The sequence below is a fragment of the Mustela nivalis genome (genome assembly GCF_964662115.1).
Source record: "Mustela nivalis genome assembly, chromosome: 3".
Taxonomy (NCBI): domain Eukaryota; kingdom Metazoa; phylum Chordata; class Mammalia; order Carnivora; family Mustelidae; genus Mustela; species Mustela nivalis.
In genome coordinates this window covers 10,806,639-10,826,200 of record NC_139022.1, presented here as the reverse complement: position 1 = coordinate 10,826,200, position 19,562 = coordinate 10,806,639, and the positions used below count along the sequence as shown (strand labels likewise).

The window sequence follows — 19,562 nt, the reverse complement described above, 5'->3', positions numbered from 1 at the left end:
GCCACTGTGTTTTATTTACATTGTCCACCACTTTTTTGGTCAATGAAATTATTTTACATGTATCTATTATTATCTTGTAGGACATGTTACATTAATATCATTATTAATGAAGTTGAGAATAAGAATATGATGCCTCATTTCATCATAATTGTTAAAAATGATCCCTAAGCTGGTAAATGCAGGAAGCCAGAAACAAACAAATAATAATTAGCACCAGTTCAAAAGCTTGTCCACCTGGAACCTGTAAGAAAATCCAACTAGATCCTGAAGATAATGAGTGATTTGAGGAAACTGGACAGGGATATAGATTTCCAGATGCTTTTTACTTATAATGGCAATAGCAACTTAGACAAGGTAATGGAAAAAATCTATTAATTGGCAGTAGGAAAATTATTAAAAAATATAATCCATAAGCCAATGAACTTGGGAAAATTATGAAGAATCTACATAAACATAAAATGAAACAATATATATTTGCCAAGGCACATTCACATTTTAAAAAATAAGTTGAAAGGGGAACAATATGCCATAATACATATATCAATGTTTTTCATAGAAGTTTAGTATAAAAAATAAACATTTTAAATAATTTATTTGGAAATTGATATCACATATCTGAAAAACTTGGAAGAAGAAATGGATAACCATGACTAAACAAATGTAGCAGAAAAATGATTTACAATAATAGATAAAAGCTATTCAAAAATGCAGTGAATATTGGCCAAAGCTTAGAAAAATGGATAAAATATAAAATGTAAAATGAATTCATGAATGAAAAACAGAATCCCATTAAATCTAATTTGGAAAGAACTAATATTTTTTTTTTTTGCCTGAATCTGCTCTGCCTTTCATTAGGTGGGACACTGCCCAAGCCCACTCAGCTCCTCTCTCATGACCATTAATAGAAAAGTCAGGGACATTAATTACTTCTGGGATGAATTTTAACCACTGTGGATAGGATGCAGAAGCCAGTGGGTTAAACAGATTCTTTCTTGTTTCAGGAAAATAATTCTGAGATGTATTCTGTGCATTAGGATTGATGCTCAGTTGTCCACAATCATAATCCACTCAGTCTGAACTCATATATGTTTCTCCTGGACCACTTAGCTCTTCTCATTCTCTCCTCTTCCACGTGATCAAATTCCAAAATAATTATTTAGGTTGTGTATGCAAGTCCTGATTTTGAAGGGAAACTCGGTTACAGAAAGAGATGAAAATAAAGATACAGGGAAAAAAATGGTGCACTTGGGTGACTCAATTAGATAAGCATCTGACTCTTGATTTCAGCTCAGGTTGTTATCTCAGGGCGATGAGATGAAGCCCCTTTAGGCTCTGTGCTGGGCAAGGAGGTTGCTTAAGATTCTCTCTTCTTATCCCTTTCCTTCCACCCCTCACCTCTCATGCTGTCTTTCTCTTAAATAATAAGCACTGCTGAACTATCTTAGATTCTGTACCTTCTCTCCAGCCATGAACCTATCACTGTCTTTAACTCTTGAAAACGTCATTAGACAAATTAATGTGATGAAGGAAGCAATATGAGAAAGCCTATTAATCTGATGAGCATGGAACTGAACAAACCCTATAGATACTTTCCCTTTGATTTCTAGCCTATCAATACCTACAGTGAGTCACATACACTCAAGATTATTGTTTTTATTGTATACTTTATATATTCATTAATTTTTGACTCATTATCATTTTGTTGAAGTGTTAAACTATGGTAATAAACAAACTTTTAATTAACTTTTCCTCCTATGATACAAATATAACTTGCACTTGAGCTTTAGCTAATTTTATGTTCTAAAATTGCCAAAACACAATGATCAAGGTTTCTAGATTATTTACTGTATTTTCTACTATATAATATTGTTCTATCTCTTCTGTATAAAGAAAATGAATGCTTGGGGCTCTTGGGTGGTTCAGTGCGTTAAAGCCTCTGCCTTCTGCTCAGGTCATGATCCCAGAGTCCTGGGATAGAGCCCCACAACAGGCTCTCTGCTCAGCAGGGACCCTGCTTCCCTTCCTTTCTCTCTGCCTGCCTCTCTGTCTACTTGTGCTGTCTGTCAAATAAATAAATAAAATCTTTAAAAAAAGCAAATGAATGCTTGATAACTAAATGAATGCTTTTCTGAATAAATTAAATATGGCAATACCATTTTATTTTAACATGCTTTACATATTAAACTATAATATTATATCACTAGTCTACAAATAATCTACTCACATAGTGATTTGGAAGCTTTTAGCAAAAGAATTCTTCCTCCTGATTGTAGTATAAAAGCCACAGAAATATACAGAAGACGCCCAGGATAGAAAGTTAAATCCAGTTATCCGTGGTGCCTTGAGTAGGACCTGACCTATGTAAGTCCTGGGATGCACTAGTAACTGTTACATGTGATAGGATTATATTTAATATATACAGTTTCATTTACTTCACAAAGGAGATATAAATTTGAGAATAAAATATTTGATGAATCTATAAAGTCTATATCTATTTGTAATCAATGTGGTAGAATTAAGATGTTAATTTGAAAAAAAATTTCATTGAACACATACACATATTCAATTGTTTTTATATATATAAACAGCATTATTTATTTATGTAAATAAATGCATTGTCAGTAAAATCCATTTACTTATCAATCATAAGGGTAATTTTAAGTACTAAGAATAAGAAATATGTGAAAAGATAAGTGTTCAAGAGTGCAGTTTGTGGTAATTAATACAATATGATAGGCTCATAAAAAAGATATATTACTTGAACTAAAAGCTTCTATAATTAAGCAATGACCACTTGAAATTTGTAATTAGTCTTGCTGCAGTTTTTCCTTGCACTTATTGCCCTTCCCCAGAAGTTCATTAAGAATTTCTGTGAATGTCCTTATGTTTAATCTCATTCATAGATTCCACTGCTGCTCACAAAACAAAGCCAAAAAGAGAGGTGACTCTATGTGGCACTCCTTCCACAAGCAATACATTCATAAATAATTAAAAAGCTCTCTACTTCATTTGTTACCCATTCAGCTGATAATTTAAATGAGTAACTGAGGCCATTTTATCACCACTTTTAATAGAATGTGACTCAGAAACTTCACAGTGTTATTTAAGAAGAAATGCTCATTTGTTAAGGGTTTTATTTTTTTTAAATCAACAAAATAATTTTCAAATATTAAAAGCAAATGTCTCCTTTTCCTCCAAGTTTCCTTGCTACATCAAAGTTATAAATAAATACATTACAATCGTATTTTGAGTAGTAGATAAAACAAATGTTTTGAGGGGCGCCTGGGTGGCTCAGTCGGTTAAGCCACTGCCTTCGGCTCAGGTCATGATCTCAGGGTCCTGGGATCCAGTCCCGCATCAGGCTCTCTGCTCCACAGGGAGCCTGCTTCCTCCTCTCTCTCTCTGCCTGCCTCTCTGCCTACTTGTGATCTCTCTCTGTCAAATAAAAAAATAAAATCTTTAAAAAAAAACAAATGTTTTGAAACTGTCTGTGGGTTGAGTGTCTGGGTTAACTTGTATAAATATCTGATCTCAATGTATTTAGACTTTATTAGATGGTTGTTTTTAGACTATTTAAAAATACATGCTCAGATAATGACAACATTATTTTATTTATTTTAATAAATAAATTATTTTATTTAATTATGTTTAGATATTTATTTATTAAATTAATGATTTAATATTTAACAATCTAAATTTGAAATATTTTACATTCTAAAAAATAGTTATTTAATTAAATCGATATATTTAATATAAATATTTAATAAAAAAGAACAGAATGAAGAGAAAGGCCAAAAGTCAAAAGCATATTAATATAAAATTTAATTAGATAAATAAAGCTGGTATTCCTGAAGGGGGCTAATAAAAGAGCTGCAAAGAGCTGATAGGATTAGGAAAATTGTCCACTCCTGGTCATTTCATAATTTTAAACTATTCCTTATTAATAAATATACCTAGTTCCAGAAACACAACCACATAAGGACATTTCCACAAAGTTTCCTCTAACAGCATTTACAAATTAGACGTTCAAACAATGTAGTTTTTTACATGTTGCATCTGTATCTTAAAGTTTAAACACTTTCTTTGACACATTTTCTAACAATTAAAATATATATATATATATATATATATATATATATATATATATACCTTATCCCTAAATGGAAAAAAATATATATATATAGAAACCTTATCCCTAAATGAAACCTTTCTTTGTTTATTAGCTTAAATAGGTAAATTAGCAACAACAACAACAACAACAAACAGCTAATATTATAGAGGTAGGAACAATTTACCTTTTCATTCATTGCTATTTTCTAAAAACTCCTTTTTTATTTTTTCTCAAGTCTGTCATAATAATTTTCTAAATCTCCTGCCTTATTCAATTTTTTTCTTTTAGTGGAAATCTCTATTTCATATTTATTTTCTCTTCCTCCACTCTTTGCTCTAATAATTCAATGTATTATTAGATTTTCTGTTTTTCTCTTTATCCAGATATATCTTTTCTTTCTTTCTTTCTTTTCTAAATAATTTGATTTGCTGGTATTTTACATCAGTACATGCTTTCTTATGGATGTTAGAAATGTCTGTGGAACTTCTAGAAGAATCAACTTTTTTCCTTTAAGAAGTTTACAGTCTAGAGTGCCTGGGTGGCTCAGTTGGTTAAGTGTCTTCCTTCAGCTTAGGCCATGATGCCAGGGTACTAGGATCCAGTCATGCATCAGCTGCCTGCTCAGCAAGGAGTCTGGTTCTTCCTCTCCCTCTGCCCCTCCCTCTCTCTCTCTAATAAATAAATAAAATCATTAAAAAAAAGACTTACTGAAATCTGAGACTGAATTACTAAATTCAGTCTTAATATAAGACAGCTAAACAAAGCAATGATCACAACTGGAAAATTTATTCAGATCATGGTTTAACATTATTGGTTGACACAGGACCTCTTTCAGTAACAACTTTCCCTAAATATCAATTTCTTTTTAAGGTAAAAAATTTTGACAAGAAATCCAGATCCTTCTCATCATTTTCATATCAATTTAATGTGACATCCTCGGAGTATATAATCAAATATGTAATTATTCTATCTGTTGCCTTGTATATTGCCTGTATCTTTTTCAGACTCAAAGTTCCATTGAGGTAGAGTTTTTTTGTTCTGTTTTTAAAGCAGAGATTTTTAAAGTGTTTGATATATACAAGATGCTTAATAAGTGTTTACAAAACCTATGTATTTCAGAAGCCTTAAACCGGCTTTAAAATAATGTAGGTAATATTAGTAGTCATATCAAACAATTTGTAGGTTTCAGTCATGTAAATAACTACATTTCTCAGAGACAGAGAAACATACAAATGATCTGGGTCCAGTAGGATAATGCTAGCATGTGTTGTAAATTCTCTTATATGACCTTATTCTTGCAAGAATTGGTTATGTGGCAGAAAAAAAGGTATCACAATCTTATACTTTATGATTTAAAGAGATTTATGGAAGTTGTTAATTTCTTACACTACCCCTTTGTTTCAGTGGACCCAATTTCTGTGGTAATGGTGAGAGGAAAGTAGGCAATTTAGGCAGCAGCCAAAATCTCCTACAAGGCACTATAAAATAAGGCTTGTTCTAGATCATGGGTCTGTCCAAAGGGGAATGTTAAGGGGTAGAATGGATGATGGATGCATTGTGGACTTATAAGATTAATACTGTTATGCCCCAATAATGGGTCTATGATTAAAGGAGCGAGACTGATGTAAAGCGAAGGTCAAGCAAAGCCTTATTTCATACCAAGCATCAAGAATCTAACCAAACGTTCAGAGCCACACCTCTTATGAGAGAAGGCAACTCTTAACTGTTTCACAGTCTAGCTTTTAAGGGCAAAGGCCATGAAGTCAGGCCTGGCCACGCACAGGTGACCAATGAGATTTTAACACACACAGGAAACTCCACAGTGAGGCTAGGTGACCAATTGAGGTTCAATTTACCCTAGTATAGACATTTGACCCAGCCTATTACACCTTGATTAGGATTGGTGTCAAGACGGTTCCCAAAGGGCAGAGGAGTGGGGCATACTTTTTAGTATCTAGGGAGACAGTATGTAAACACCCCCCCCTCTCCCGCTGATTGATGTCTCCCCCTGCCTGACCCACCCTTGTATATGGGCTTTGTAACCTGGAGCTGATTTCCAGGTCTTGTTTTTAAGTGAATCCCCTGGGGAAAGGGGAGCAAGGACAGTTTCAGGGTTAACCTCAATGGAAGCCTCTTGCTAAAATATAAAAATATAAAATAGGTCCTTACATTACAACAACTCAGTAGGGAAAGTCCCTGTGTGGTGATAAAAGAAGTGATGTAACTTGCATTGCACATTTTATTTTTAAAACGTGTAAGTTGTATTTTTCCTTGCCATGAGATCATACTTTATCTTCATCTCTGTCTACTAGTTTAAAACTAGTTAAACAAACTCAACAATTTTTTAAAAAAATATCTTATTTATTTATTTAAGAGCAAAAGCCAGAGAGAGAGGGAGAGAGAGAGAGTGAGAGCACATGAGCAATATGGGGCTCGATCCCAGGACTCTTGAGATCATGATATGAGCCAAAGGCAGACACTTAACTGACTGAGCAAATGAGACTTCCACAAACTCAACAATTTTATAAAATTTTTATTTGTTGGGGTGCCTGGCTGGATCAGTCAGTAAAATATGTAACTCTTGATCTTGGGGTTGTACGTTTGAAATCTATTTTGGGTGTAGAGGTTTTTAAAAATAAAATCTTTAAAAAAAATTTTTTTTCATTTTTATATTTAAGCCATTGTATGGCAGTGTTGATCACTATATTGTACGCTTGAAACTAATATTAACCTTATTTTAACTAACTGGAATTTAAATAAAAACTTTAAAAATAAAATAAAAATAAGAATCATAAAAATAAAAAAGAGGAAAAATTATTTGGCAGGCAATTTTCTTAATTGAATTTTTATTTATTATTATCATAGTCTGTGTGTGTCGGTGGGAAGTGGCTGGTATTCCAGTGAGTTTCATATCTGTGTTACACTGAGGTCCATGTCTGTAGTCAGTCTTTTTTTTTCTTTTAATTTATTTTCAGTGATCCAAAATTCATTGTTTATGCACCACACCCAGTGCTTCATGTAATAAATTCCCTCCTTAATACCCACCACTGGGCTCACCCAACCACCTGCCACCCTCCTCTTCAAAACCCTCAGTTTGTTTCTCAGAGTCCACAGTCTCTCATGGTTTGTTTCTCCCTCCGATTTCCCCCAGCACACTTCTCTCCATCTCCCAGTGTCCTCCACGTTATTCCTTATGTATTGAGTCTTATAAAAACTTTTATTTCTTTCCCTATTCTGCTTTGCATATGCTTACCTTAGATGTTAAAATGTTATAAACCCTCCTGCCTGGTCCATTTTCTCTCTCTTCTCTCATGATTTCTCATGCTCTCCCTGCCAACCCCACATGCCTTACAATATCTGGATATGACTAATTTCTTCCTGAGCTACTTTATTCTACTCTGCCATATGGTTGCCCTTCCCTCTTCTGTACCATAATTTCTATCCCCTGCATTTGTGCTTTAACAATACCTAATTCTTTTCACTACATCTGTATCTTTGAGGTCAATACTCAGTAGTGCAATCGCTGGGTCATAGGCTAGCTCTATTTTACTTGAAAGTAGGGCCATATGCACCCCAGTGTTCATAGCAGCAATGTCCACAATAGCCATTCTGTTGAAAGAGCCAAGATCCCCTTCAACAGACAAACGGATAAAGAAGATGTGATCTATGGATACAATGGAATATCACTCAGCCATCAGAAAGGATGAATATCCAACTTTTGCATCAACATGGATGGGACTGGAGGAGATTATGTTAAGTGAAATAAGTCAAGCAGAGAAAGTCAATCATCATATGGTTTCACTTATTTGTGGAACCTAAGGTAGCATTGAGGACATTAGGAGAAGGAAAGGAAAAATTAAGTGGGGGCATTGGAGGGGGAAATGATATATGAAAAACTATGGACTCCAAGAAACAAACTGAGGGTTTTAAAGATGAGAAGGATATGGGGATGTGTGAGCCTGGTGATGGGTATTAAGGAGGGCACATATTGCATGGGGCACTGGGTGTTTTACACAAACAATGAATCATGGAACACTACTTCAAAAACTAATGATGTATTGTATGGTAACTAACATAACATAATTTAAAAAAAAAGGAGGGGGACAATACCTAACACTCAATCTTTGCTAGTTTCTTGTTTACCTCCTTTTAAGAGTAAGCTCATTAGTGGTTTTTTGTTTGTTTGTTTGTTTTTGTCTCAACTAAAAGAAGAAAAATAATACACATTATTTTGAAAACTTTTTGAACAGTGTACAAACGTTAGTCAAGTGCACAATGTCTCATCTCTTCTTCCTCCTAACATGGCTAAGTTGAAAAACCCTTTATCTGGGAAAAGACCTTTCTCCTGCCACCTTGTGTAAGATTTTGGCTTTAGCTTAGATTATCCTTTCTTTTCTTTTCTGAAAATAAGTTGAAAATATTAATAGCCTCAGTTTCTTCTTCCAAAATATGACTGCTTCTTTACCAAGTGCAAAAGCAACTCATTTTGAACATAGTAAACAGCTTGGACCTACTTTTTTTGGCTCACTGTTTTAGTGAGACAAGTGGAGTGAAGATGACACACCATTTCCAAATGTATTCATAATTGGTAGACCATACTTCTAACTTGAAGTTTTGTTGCCATTAAACTACGACCAGAATCGCTATAATTACAGAGGTAAATTCTTTATATTTACTATATTTGAAATTACCATATAATACCAAAATAAATTTATGATTATGTGAAGAGTCTGTAATATTAAGAAGATGACTTTGAAATTATTGCTTATCTAAATGAAATTTCCCATTTTATAATCTTGTATAAGCTTCCGTTGTCATTTCCTATTTAAAATCTATTGGAAGGCACTCTTATTTTCCCTTAAGTGGGAAGTCAAATGTGGAACAAATTCATCCCAAAGGAACTGATTCTATATTCCACTGAAGACCAGGTGGCTTCCATGTGGCATTTTGCCTCTTGCATATTGTTCATCTCCTACAACAAATGGGGGTATGCTCTTTAGTAAACTCATTCAACTCAATTAGAGACATTGTCTTCAAGGGATAACATCATAGAGACTAGAATCAGAATCATACTTTTGGGAAAATTGGGCCCAGGTTTTTTGTTTTGTTTTGTTTTGTTTTAAGATTTTATTTATTTATTTGACAGACAGAGACCACAAGTAGGCAGAGATGCAGAGAGAGAGGGAGAAGCAGGCTCCCTGCTGAACAGAGAGCCTGATGCAGAGCTCGGTCCCAGGACCCTGAGATCATGGCCTGAGCCAAAGGCAGAGGCTTAACCCACTGAGCTACCCAGGCGCCCCTGGGCCCAGGTTTTGATGGCTTCTTTCCTCAATCTTATAAAACCTATTTGAACTCTACTGGATGCCAGTCTGCTTAAAAATATTTGGTCCCTTGTAATTTTAACCTTCCAGTATTCAATGCACCTGATTCATGTAATATCCTATAGTATTTTTGTCAAAGGAAGACTCTCAAAGTGTGTTTCTTGGGAGACACTTTTCAATTGGTTGCTTACATTTCTGCATTTATTATTTGTTCTAGACCATCTTTTGAAGATGGTTGTATTGAATATACTTGGAGGACAGAAATAGTATCTTTTTTTTTTAACTTAACCTGTTGTTTTTGCAAATATTATCTGCCTCTGTTTTGATTCTTCTTGTGGGAACTGAGGCTCAGAACTGATATATAACTCCCACCCCTACACACACACACACACACACACACACACACACACACACACACAAACACAGAAACACACACACACACAAATACTGTTAATATTCTGGCTACCTCTAATGCTGTGAATAATAAACTATATTATTTCTGAACCATGAGTCTGCGTCTTCTATCAACACCCAAGAAACCACGGCAGACTCATACACCAGCTTTCAAATAAGGGAAAATAATCTCAGATGCTTTATATTTTTTGATAGTGTTACCTACTTCTGAACATATGACTGAACACATATAAAGCTGGAGCCATGACCATTTAGAGCTTCTTCTGTGGAAGAACTATGCATTCACTAGTAAACAAAAGTAGTTTTTTCTTTTTTTTTTTTTTTCCTTCTGGACACCATTTCCTCTCTCACACTGTTGCTCAAATTGGATGGAGTCTAAGGTCCTTTGAGGAAATTTTTGTTTAATGACTCAAAATAAAATAGGAAGAGTCTAAAATGCTAAAATTAATTCTAGATAAAAGGTATAAGTCATGCCAGAAAGGATAGTAATTTTATCTAACAACTGCCTGTTCACCCCTTATTTGTTCATTAACTAATCTCCAAATTCCTGACTAAATCCCTTTTGTAAGCCAGAATGTGAGCTAAAAAGTGGGATTTTAAAAAAATTTCATTTGAAATCCAGTTAGTTAACATATATGGTTGTATTAGTTTCATGTGTACAATATAACATATAGCACTCGGTGCTCATCATGACAAGTGCTCTAATTAACCCCCATCACTTATTTAATCCATCACTCCTTTCAGATCCTTTCAAGTAACCATCAGTTTGTTCTCCGTTATGAAATGTCTGTTTCTAGCTTTGTTTCTCTTTCTATGTGTTATTATTTTCCCCTTTGCTTGTTTGTTTTGTTACTTTTATTCCATATATGAGTAAAGGTATTTGTCTTTCTCTGACTTATTTCACTTTTAGCATTATACTGTCTAGTTCCAGCCATGTTATTGCAAATGGCAAGATTTCAGTCTTTTTTATGGCAGAATAATATTCCATTGTATATACATACCACTTATTCTTTATTTATTCATCAATTGATGGATACTTGGGTTCTTTCCATATCTTAGCTTTATAAATAATGCTGCTATAAACATAGGGGTGCTAGCATCCCTTTGAATAAGTTTTCTTAAATTCATTGGGTAAATACACACCAACAGGATTGTTGGATCAAAAAGGACTTCTATTTTTAAATTTTATGGAAATTCCATACTGTTTTCAAATATGGCTGTATCAGTTTGCATCACCACCAACAGTTCACAATTGTTACTTTTTCTTTTTTTTTTTTAAGATTTTATTCATTTGACAGAGAGAGATCACAAGTAGAGAGAGAGAGGAGGGAGCAGGCTCCATGCCTGGCAGAGAGCCCAATGTGGGACTTGATCCCAGGACCCTGAGATCATGACCTGAGCTGAAGGCAGAGGCTTAACCCACTGAGCCACCCAGGCAGCCCCCACAAGTGTTACTTTTTCACATCCTCTCCAACACCTTTTGTTTCTTGTAGTGTTGATTTTAGCCATTCTGACAGGTGTGAGGTGGTATCTCTTTCTAGTTTTGCTTTGCAATTTCCTGATGATACATGATGATGGACATCTTTTCATGTATCTACTGAACATTTGAATGTGTTCTTTGGGGAAACACTTGTTCATGTCTTCTATCCATGTTTTTATTGGATTATTTGTTTTTGGATGTTGACTCAAAACTGGATACTAAGTAACACACAAGACAGGTTTCCTTGAGCTTAAATTTTATTTGCATGAGTATCATTAACAGGAAAAAATATGCATATGTGTATGTACAAGTGTTTTTATGTATACATCTATCTATCTATCCTCTATCCCCTGTCTTCTAATTGTGGTAAATCCTGTAAGGTGGGGAATGGGATAGTCTGAAGAAATATGCTGCTGGATATGTTGGGTAAGCAAATTTAATTGCACTCAGATGCATTGGATATAAGTGAATCACTCAAATGAGTTATTTAATATTATATAGAAACAAATTAAAATTTTATGTAGTTGAAAATAAAAGGTAGTTAAAATAATTTTTGTTGTTTGTTGTTTTTGTGTCTCTTTTGTTTATATATACTATGGTGTGAATGTTTATGTCTCCCAAAATCATATTACAAAATCTAACTCTGGAAGTGATAGTATTAAAACATAGGGGCCTTTGGGAGGTGATTAGGTTATAAGTGGGATTACAGTCCTTTTAAAGGAGACCCCAGAGAGTTCTCTTGATTCATTCATCATGTACGTTTACAGTGAGAAGATAGCCATCTATGAGGAAGTGGGCTCTCCCTGGATCTGCCCATTCCTTAATCTTGAACTTCTCGGTTCTAGAACTGTGAGAAATAAATTCCTGTTCTTTATAAGCTATTCAGTCTATATCATGTCCGTTATAGCAGCCTGCATGCAGAAGGACACTATGACCTAAAACGAGAGCAATAAATATAAAGTTTCAGTAAAGTCAGTTGGTACAATGTTTTTTTACTTAGAGAAGACATGCTGCTTCATGTTAAACCTTGATATTGTATATGTTTCTTGAAGGGCCACTTCTTACTCCTTTGTGTGTTTTCCACAAAGTCCAGGATGATGCCTTACATAAAGGTAATATTTTATAAATACTGTTGGAAATATATACTTCTCTAAAATCTTATTTTGTTTACAGATTACTTGGATCCACTTTGCCTTGTGTAGAATATTTGAAATATATTAAGAACAGAAAGTCTCTCTAAATAACATTTAGAATCATCATTAAAAGATTGGTAGCAGACTGAAGGAAAAGTCCAAGAAGCTGGCAGAAGCAAAGGACCAAATTTTTGACCTGGCAGAAAAGGATTGGTAAATAAGGAAACAAATCCAAAGAAAGAAGGAAGAATGATGAAACATGACAATGAGCTTAGGAAAGTCATTGACTCCAAGGAATAGAAAGAGGTGCTTATTGTAGGAGAAGTAGGAGTGAGAGAAAAAAAAGAGGGCTGAACATGGATTTGAGAATTCAGAGCTAAAACTGTCCCTCATCTGGGAGCAGAAACAGAGATCCAGATTCAGAGGCAAGGAGGACTCACATCACCATCCACAGAAGCATAGAACAACAAGACATAGTTTCATTCCCTCTGCAAAAGCTATCAATGGAGGAATTCTCTTTACCTAAATATGTGTGGGAGTGTAGTTTGTACATAGCCAAGTCACTTACCTCAAGAGGACAAACTATACCAGCTCTCGAAGCAGGCCAGATAGCTCAAGCAACACCAGCCCAAGCCAAAATCCATTTCCCCTGCATTTGTGAACAATGACAGAGCAGTGGTTTACGTCTAGAACTAGGACGTATTCAGAAGTCAAAGAATGTGTCATGGATTGTGCCTATCAGTTCAGAGGCGGCCTTCAGCTCAACTCATGATCCCAGGGTCTTGGCATCGACTCTGTTCTCAGGTTCCCTGCTCAGGGGTAAGTCAGCTTTTCCCTCTCCAGCTCTACACCCTGATTGTGATCTCTCTGTCTCTCTGTCAAATATGTGCATGTGCATTGTTTGACAAAAAGACAAAAACATAACCGGGGTACAAGGATTGACTGTGGCCAGGGGATCTTTTCTTTAATTTGGACCTAGATCTCTATGGAAGGCAGCCAGGTTCAGAGAACCTCCCACCATCCTCAAATGCCAGACCTTCGCTCAGAGCTCCAATGTTCATTCTCCAGTTCCTTGTCTTCCTGAATATCCTCACCAACCTGTAGCATACGCTGTCTGTGGCTCTCTAATGGCCCTTTGTTGTCCCACTGTTCATCTTCTGCTGCCTCCATTAGAACACGCCCATCTTCCACAAGAGGCACTGTTTGCTTATCCCATGAAACCATTTGGGGGATGTTCATGAGAGGGTGAAGGCAGGCTTGTGCTGTCACATCTACATGTACTTCTCCAGAGGGTATCTGAAGGACCCTGTGGGAATGCTCCAGGTTCTTTGACATTTGAATCCTCTTCAATGCGTCCTTTTGAAGATACAAGTTGTCTTCCTGAAGCGGGCATGGAAGTCTTTCAGATGGCTTCACTTGGGCTATGGGTCTTTTCCAACATGCTCCATGCTTGCTCCTGTAGACTCCAAGTACATGAGTCCATTCTGGACCTAAGGTTCTAGGATGTAGAATCTGCCTTTGGTACATCGTCAGTTTTGAAGATTTGGAAGTCATTTTGGCTCGATTTCTAGAGACGCTACAAGTACTCGTTATAAGGGCCGCTAGGCCAGAGGGAGTCATTTTGTGTTTTAGCAGTAAACTTATATTGAACCCATGCAGTAAACTAAATTGACCCTACTCCTCCCAGAGGAGCTTACTCTCAAAGCCTAGATACAAGGGTGAATCAGGCCAGGAGAAGACATCCCATTAGAGGGGCACGCATATATCTACTAGGGTAAATTGAGTTCCAATTGTCCAAAAATGTGTTACCTAGCATTTTTGTTTTTGTGGTGTAGCAGACTTAGCACGACTGTGCAGTTTTTTCTGTATTGTTATCTCATTGGCCAACTCTGCATAGCCTGGCTAAACTACCGCTATAAATGTTAGTCTGTGAGGCTGGGAGTGGTCGCCTCTTTGCAAGAGAAGGCCCTGACCGGTCAATATGATTCTCGATGTTTTGTGCAAAATTAACGTTTGCTTGAACTTCACTTTGTATCAGTCTCGCTCCTTTGAATAAGGACCCTATCTTTGGAGGGCCACCCGAATTCAAATCATGAGAACTGAAACAGCATTGGAATTTTTGGAAAAGCCTCTGGAGGTAAGATTATGGGATCCTGCATGGAGCTGCAGGCTATGGCCCACTGGTAGAAGTTGGCAGCAGCCATGCTCCCCAGAGCTGGTGTGGATGCGGAGATGCCCCATCCTCTGCTGGTAGATCGTATGGGGGTTCAAGTCCCCCTGGGTGGTCAGGGGGTTCGAGTCCCCCTAGATGGTCAGGGGGCTCGAGTTCCCCTTTGCGGTTAGAGGGGGTTCAAATACCCCTAGGTGAACTCCAGGGGGTTCGAGTCCCCCTGGATAGTCAGGGGGGTTCGAGTACCCCTAGACATTCAGGGGGTTCAAGTCCCCCTGGGCGGTTTGGGGGTTCGAGTCCTCCTAGGCGATCAGGGGATAAAGAAAGCCCCCACCAGTGGCAGGTTATGGGTAAGAATCGTTGGGCCTACGGTGGTCTTTGCCTGGTCCTTTTGTTGTCTGTTGTATTGTTTGTTATGATTGAAGGAATGGGGCAAGCAGAGAGTAAAGGGACTCTGACTTTCATCTCTCTGTTCTTCATAATAGATGTGAGGCTTCTCACTCACTCATTTCGTGTGTTAAGAGCTATGACTGTAGCCAACTGGGGTTAGTCTAAGAGTGAGTTAAGGTGCCCATGCTGATGCTCATTGGAGCTGAGCATGGAATATGAGTGTCTAATGGACCACTTTTGGTAAGCAGAACTGGCACTGTGGGATGAACCGACCTTGAGCCAAAGACTTTAAAAAATATTCCCCAGCAGCTGCCGAAACCCCCTTTGTTTTGGGGAATTCTTTGCCTTCTCTGGCCTGATGTGGACTGCCTAGCCCCTCCCCCTTGTTGGCGGGAGAGCATGGCATCTGAAGTGGAGATAGTTATTTGTCTGTCTCAATGTTTTAATGGGTAATTGTTAAAGTGGCTTCCAAAGTCTTTGGTAACCTGAAACTGTGAAGGGTTGCTTGAATGACAAATGGAATTAAATTCGTTGGACATGTAGGTCTTAACCAAATGAGATATAATGCTAGACCATTAGGTCAAAATCTCATCTTGACCACCACACACGCTATTGCGGACCTTCGTAGACTCCAACTGACTGATGGATGGTGAACACCCGAGTGACAGGGTATCAGGCCCTCCTCCTCAACAAACCAAGAGTGATCTCACAGCCACAAGTGGTGCTAAATCCAGCCACACTGCTCCCAGAGGAGCTGGCTGAACATCCACACAACTGTGCGGAGGTCCTAAACCAAGTCACAGGAATAAGACTGGATCTCAGAGACATGTTCTTCCCAGATGCAGACATGACTCTGTTCATGGAAAGAGGTATGTGAGGTATGTGAGGGCTGTGGTAGTTTATCCTGAGCAGGAATTCTGGGCAGCACCCTGCCACATGGAACTTCGGCACAACAAGCAGAACTGATTGAAATCACTAAGGCACTGCAGATGGCTAAAGGTAAAACCACCAACATCAATACGGACCACAGGTATGTCTTTGCTACTCTCCATATACATGGAGCTACTTACAAAGTAAGGAGCCTATTAACAGCAGAAGGAAAAGGAATTAAAACAGAAGAGAAATATTGGGACCCAAAAGAGGTGGCTGTTATGCATGTCTTGCGACACCAAAAGGGGACTGATCTGATTTCAAAAGGAAACCAATTATCAGATCGAGATTTAAAGCAAGCAGCCTGAGAAACAATGCAAGAGCTGGTTACACACCTGGATCTATCCCTACCAGATAAACTGGATTATTCAGAGGAAGATTTAAAGTATTTACAAAAATGGCTAAATTATATTATAAAGGAGACTGGGCTAAGACTAAAAGAGGAAATTTAATTCTTCTTCGAAGACTAGGTAAGAAATTAGTAGACCAGATACATCAGGGTACTCACCTGGGGTCACTCAAACTCAAGGAACTTCCAGGCTTCTAAATTACGGTGTATGGTTCAGGATATAGTTGATAAATGTGCTCAGTGCCAGGCAGTTAATGTGGGAGGAACTAGAATTGGAAGAGGGAAAAGAGAAATAGGTAGGGTACCAGGAATTTATTGGAAAATAGATATTACAGAAATAAAACCCAGAAAATATGGGGACAAGTATATGTTAGTTTTTGTAGATACCATTTCAGGCCAGGTTGAGGCTTTTTCCGAGAAACATGAGACGGCAGGAGTGATAGCCAGAAAGCTACAAGAAAAATAATTCCTAGGTCTGGGCTGCCTCTCACGGTTGAGTCAGACAATGGCCTTGCATTTTGAGTTCAGTCTCACAGGAATTGGCCAAGGCCCTGGGCACAAATTGGAAACTACATTGTGCCTATCAGACCTAGAGTTCTGGGCATATAGAGAGAATGAACCGGACTCTTAAAGAGACCTTGACAAAACTAACCCTGGAGACGGGCAGTGGATGGGTGGATCTGCTTCCTTTCACCCTACTCAGGGCAAGATGTACACACTATTTAAACAGGGTGACCCCATTTGAAATGTTTGGGAGAACCCCTGCTCCCGCTCTGTTTTCAGCTACAAAAGGTTGCCCTAGCAGAAATGACTGATCAGTCTGTACTCCAGTCACTGCAGGCATTACAGTCTGTATTAAAAAAAAAAAATGCAGGGATCCAGACTGCCCACACTGGTATGGAGACGGAGGTGGAACCACTTCCTTTCCAACCCAATCACTTGGTTTGGATATGACATTATCAAGTGGGGAGCTTGGAGCCTCGCTGAATGGGACCTTTTACTGTTACCCTGACCACACCACAGCAGTAAAAGTAGAACGCATCAGGGCCTGGATTCACGCATGTCACATCAAACGAGCCAAGGATGAAGATGACCCCAAAAGGTGGAAGCCACAGCCAAAGATCCCATTCACTGTGGACTAAATCTAAGACTGAAAAGACTGAGTTTGTTGTTGCTCCTATTTTTACCTGTTTATGTAAAGTATAGGTAGTTAATTAGATAAAGGAAATTAGAAAAAAAATGGAAAGGGTTCTATGAAGCGGTAAATGGGTAAGTCATCAGCCGACTGTGCACTCGTGTCATTTACACTAGTGTAAATATACAGCCGACTGTACACTAGTGTCATGTACAAAAGAAAACGAGAGCGATAAAAATGTTAGAATTACATGCTCAATAAACCCTTTATAACCAGAGAATGTAGAACTGGATGAAAAGTCAAAGATTGGACTAATCTCCAAAGAATAGGGAGGAATGTAAGAGCCTGGGTGGCCAGAGGGAATCATTTTGTGTTTATGCAGTATACATAGATTGACCTCATGCAGTAAATTTAGATTGATACTGCCCCTTCCAAAGGTATTTACTCTCAAAGCCTAGATATAAGAGCAGGTCAGGGCAGATGAAGATATCCAGTCAGTGGGGAGCTTATATCTACTAGGTAAATTGAGATTCAATTGTCCATCCGTGTGTTACTAGCAGTTTTTTTCTATGTCTGGCAGACCTAGCACCACTGTGCAGTTTTCTCTGTGTATTGCAATCTCAAGGCCACCTGTGTATAGCCCAGCTAAACTACATCTATACATGTTAGTCTGTGATGCTGGAGGGGGTCGAATTTGGAAGAGAAGGCCCTGACCAGTCAGTATGATTCTCGATGTTTGGAATGAAATTAAGCTTTGCTTGACCTTCGCTTTGTATCAGTCTTGCTCCTTTGATTAAAAACCCTAACACTTGTATCTGCACTGTGGAAGACTCCAGACAGGTCTATGTCATGATTGGGGGTGTTCCCTTTGAGCTTTCCTTGGGTGGCCCTTCTCCTGTTCAGAAGATTGGTGAATGGGTGGGAGGGCCTAACCCTTGTGCAGGGCTCAGATTCCCTCCCCTGAGGTTTGCTTGAGGCCTGATTGTTACTTGACCTTTCCTGGCTAAGATGGAATGGTGGACTCTTGCCTTTCTCCGAAATACAGAGGGCTGGTGCTGACAGTCAGGACCAAACACTACGAATCGAGCCATGGAGATGGTGATACCGACTCACTTCACAAATTGCCTTGGTGAGAGACCCAGGCGGCTCCAGCGGTTTGGGATGGCTAGGGGTCCTATTGGCACACCCATGAATACTCCAACCAAGTGTAGTGATCAGGCATGGGTTTATGAGGATTGGTTGCTATGACCTCAAAGCGTTGTGACATCACAGATGCTGGCTTCACTAAAGCAGCTGTCCCTCTCCCATGACCTTGGTATCCTATGGCTTTAGGTAGGAAGCCCCGGGAAGGATAGAACAAGAGCCCTCTGAGCCTGATCAGGAACTCAGGTTGTCTTGTGGGTTAATGTCCCATTTCCCCTTTCTAGATAAATAGGAAAAAAATGATGTTCATTATACCTTCCTTTAGGCCAACAATTCTCCAGAGACAGCAAGGTGTCCTATTTCCACTACAATTTCTAGATCTCAAGAAACAGTGAGGCATCTTGGGTACCAACAGCTCTCCATGGGGTTTGTCATCCTGTGGGTGAGCAAGTCCATTGTCAGTGTCTTTTCCCAACGGGTCAGTGATGACTAATGGACAGAAAGTCCCTTTTTGAGGAAAAAGGTGAGGGCATGGATATATGGTACTGCCTTTGTCCTCATCTCCTAGAGTTCTGAAACACAAGGTTAAGGGATTAGGGCTCTGTCTACCTGGTTTTCCCTTAACTTTGCAAAGTATTCGAGGAAAGTGACGTTCTGATCAGAGCTAACTCTTCAGGAAGAGGCCTGGACCGCACCTGTTGTCATCATTAGTTAACTGTACTTGTAATGGAACGGGTATAGACATGTTGACCAAGTCTCTTTAGTCAAAAGGAAAGGGATGCCCTATATCGACGGCTTGCAAAGCCCACTTGAGCAGAACTGTGGACTGAGCCTCAAGGTCCTTGCAGACTAGTGATGAAGAAGGTGTGGTCCATCTTGGTAACAGAGTATTCCTCAGCCATCGGGGAGGATGAACCCCTGGACCTTACATTGACATGAACTTCCCATGTCTGGGTGATGGGAAATGGAAAAGACAGGCAGAACAA

At 38.2% G+C, this 19,562-nt stretch overlaps 1 long non-coding RNA gene across 1 annotated transcript in view; it reads left to right on the top strand.

Moving 5' to 3' along the window:
* The window catches only part of LOC309861295, a 73,242-nt gene extending 61,490 nt beyond the window's left edge, over nt 1-11,752 (top strand). The window contains exon 4 of the long non-coding RNA XR_014309848.1: nt 11,707-11,752. This is a non-coding gene — a long non-coding RNA (uncharacterized lncRNA). The remainder of the gene's footprint in view (nt 1-11,706) is intronic.
* Nucleotides 11,753-19,562: the final 7,810 nt, after the last annotated feature.